This window comes from Centroberyx gerrardi, chromosome 23, assembly GCF_048128805.1.
Source record: "Centroberyx gerrardi isolate f3 chromosome 23, fCenGer3.hap1.cur.20231027, whole genome shotgun sequence".
Classification (NCBI taxonomy): Eukaryota; Metazoa; Chordata; class Actinopteri; order Beryciformes; family Berycidae; genus Centroberyx; species Centroberyx gerrardi.
This window is the reverse complement of record NC_136019.1, coordinates 1917623-1920627: the sequence shown is the minus strand read 5'-3', so window position 1 is coordinate 1920627 and position 3005 is coordinate 1917623. Positions and strand designations below refer to the sequence as shown.

Below are 3005 nucleotides of genomic sequence, written 5' to 3'. Positions count from 1 at the left end.
TTTTACATTTTAAAAATCTCTAACTGTTACCATGAAAAGTCAGGCTGCCGGGGACTATTTTCATGCTGCGGAACTACTTTCCTGAGATGGAAAACGTTGTTTACAGTCGGCTTATTAAGTCGTTTTGAGGAAAAAGTCGTCCGGCCCGGTGCATCGTGATGATGAAATATGCTGCAGAGGCAGCAGCATGGCTCTGATGGGTTTAATAGTTTTTAATACAATGGAGTTCTATGTCTCTCTCTCCCTCTCTCTCTCTCTCTCCTTCTCTCTCTCTCTCTCTCTCCCTCTCTCTCTCCCTCTCCCTCTCTCTCTCCCTCTCTCTCTCTCTCTCTTTCTCCCCCCTCCCTCTCTCTCTCTCCCCCTCCCTCTCCCTCTCTCTCCCCTCTCTCCCTCTCCCCTCTCCCCCCTCTCTCTCTCTCTCTCCTCCTCCCTCCTCCCCCTCGTCCCTCTCTCCTCTCTCCCCTCCTCTCCTCTCTCTCTCTCTCCTCTCCTCTCTCTCCTCTCTCTCTCCCTCCCCCCCGCTCTCTCTCTCTCTCCCTCTCTCTCCCTCTCCCTGTCTCTCCCTCTCTCTCTCCCTCTCTCTCTCCCCCCCCCCTCCCCCCCCCTCTCTCTCTCTCTCTCCTCCCTCTCTCTCTCCCTCTCCCTCTCTCCCCCCCCCCTCTCTCTCTCTCTCTCTCCTCCTCTCTCTCCCTCCCCCCCCTCCCTCCCCCCCCTCTCTCTCTCTCTCTCTCTCCCTCTCCCTCTCCCTCCCCCCCCCCCCCCCCCCTCTCTCTCTCTCTCTCTCTCCTCTCCCTCTCCCTCCCCCCCCCCCCCCCTCTCTCTCTCTCTCTCTCTCTCTCTCTCCCCTCTCCCTCTCTCTCTCCCCCCCCCCCCCCCCCCTCTCTCTCCCTCCCTCCCTCCAGAGAAGTGGGAGATCAACCCCAGTGAGCTGACCTTCATGAAGGAGCTGGGCTGAGCGGTCAGTTCGGTCTGGTGAGGCTCGGCAAGTGGGAGAGCTCAGCACAAAGTGGCCATCAAGGCCATCAGGGAGGGAGCCATGTACGAGGAGGACTTCATCGAGGAGGGCCAAGGTCATGATGTAAGGAGGGAGGAGGGAGGGGGAAGGAGGGAAGGAGGGGGGAGGAGGGGGGAGAGAGGGAGAAGAGAGAAGGAGAGGGAGAGAGAGAGAGGAACGAGAGGCCATGGACAAAGAGGCCGAGGTCATGATGTAAGGAAGTAAAGAGGAAAGAGAGAGTAGAAGGAAGGAGGGAGGGAGGGAGAGGTAGGGAAGAGAAAAGAGGGAGAGAGGAAGGAGGGAGGGAGGGAGGAAGAAGGAAGGATGAGAGAGGGAGGGAGGAGAAAAGAGAAGAAGAGGGAGAGAGAGGAACGAGAGGGAGCCATGTAGAAAGAGACCGAGGTCATGATGTAAGGAAGTAAAGAGGAAAGAGGGAGTAGAAGGAAGGAGGGAGGGAGAGATAGGGAAGAGAAAAGAGGGAGGGAGGAAGAAGGGAAGGATGAGTTAGGGAGGTAGGAGGAAAAGAGAAGAAGAGGGAGAGAGAGGAACGAGAGGGAGCCGTGTAGAAAGAGACCGAGGTCATGATGTAAGGAAGGAGGGAGGGATGGGAAGGAAGGAAGGAAAGAGAGGGAAGGAGGAGAGAGGGAGAGGTAGGAAAGAGAGAAGACAGAGAGAGGAAGGGGGGGAGGGAGGGAGGGAAGGAGGGGAGCAATGGAGGGGAGGAGAGGAAAGAGAGAGTTAGGAGAGAGGGAGGCGGAAGGGAACAAAAAGGAGAGATGGGTAAAGAGGGAGGAGAAGGAAGGAGGAGAGATGGAGGTAGGAAAGAGAAATGAAGGGCAGGGGAGGAGAGGGAAGAAGGGAGGGAGAGAGGGAAGAAGGGAAGATGGAGGAACAGGGGGGAGGGGAAGATGGACTGGGAGGGAAAAGAGAGGGAGGGAGGAGAGAAACAGGAGTCGAGAGAGAGAGAGGGGGAGGGAGAGCGAAGAGGCAGGGAGGAGGGAGAGAAACAAGGAAAAGGAGGAGGAGAGAGGAGGGAGACGGAGGGAGGGAGAGGAGGGAGGTAGAGAGAAAGAGGAAGAAAAAAAGGAGGAAGAGAGAGGGAGACGGAGGAGGGAGAGGAGGGAGGAAGAGAGAAAGAGGAAGAAAAAAGGAGGAAGAGAGAGGGGAGACGGAGGGAGGGAGAGGAGGGAGGAAGACGAGAAAGAGAGGAAGAGAAGAAGATGGAGGGGAGAGAGGGAGACAGAGGAGGGAGAGGAGGGAGAAGAGAGAAAGAGGAAGAAAAAAGGAGGAAGAGAGAGGGAGACGGAGGGAGGGAGAGGAGGGGAGGAAGAGAGAAAGAGAGGAAGAAAAAAGGAAGAAGAGAGAGGGGAGACGGAGGGAGGGAGAGGAGGGAGGAAGAGAGAAAGAGAGGAAGAAAAAAGGAGGAAGAGAGAGGGAGAGACGGAGGGAGGGAGAGGGAGGGGAGGAAGAGAGAAAGAGGAAGAAAAAAGGAGAAAGAAGAGAGAGGGAGACGGAGGGAGGGGAGAGGAGGGAGGAAGAGAAAGAGAGGAAGAAAAAAGGAGGAAGAGAGGGGGAGACGGAGGGAGGGAGAGGAGGGGGGAAAGAGAGAAAGAGAGGAAGGAAAAAGGAGGAAGAGAGAGGGAGACGGAGGGAGGGAGAGGAGGGAGGAAGAGAGAAAGAGAGGAAGGAAAAAGGAGGAAAAGAGAGGGAGACGGAGGGAGAGAGAGGAGGGAGGAAGAGAGAAAGAGAGGAAGGAAAAAGGAGGAAGAGAGAGGGAGACGGAGGGAGGGAGAGGAGGGAGGAAGAGAGAAAGAGAGGAAGAAAAAAGGAGGAAGAGAGAGGGAGACGGAGGGAGGGAGAGGAGGGAGGAAGAGAGAAAGAGAGGAAGAGAAAAAGGAGGAAGAGAGAAAGAGAGGAAGGAAAAAGGAGAAAGAGAGAGGGAGACGGAGGGAGGGAGAGGAGGGAGGAAGAGAGAAAGAGAGGAAGAAAAAAGGAGGAAGAGAGAGGGAAG

General features: G+C 56.0%; 1 pseudogene across 1 annotated transcript in view; it reads left to right on the top strand.

Annotated features, from left to right (window-relative positions):
- The window catches only part of LOC139924576 (ATP-binding cassette sub-family E member 1-like), a 20264-nt pseudogene that overhangs the window by 12300 nt on the left and 4959 nt on the right, over nucleotides 1-3005 (top strand). The window contains exon 15 of the transcript XR_013503915.1: nucleotides 903-1078. The product of XR_013503915.1 is annotated as an ATP-binding cassette sub-family E member 1-like (transcript). The remainder of the gene's footprint in view (nucleotides 1-902; nucleotides 1079-3005) is intronic.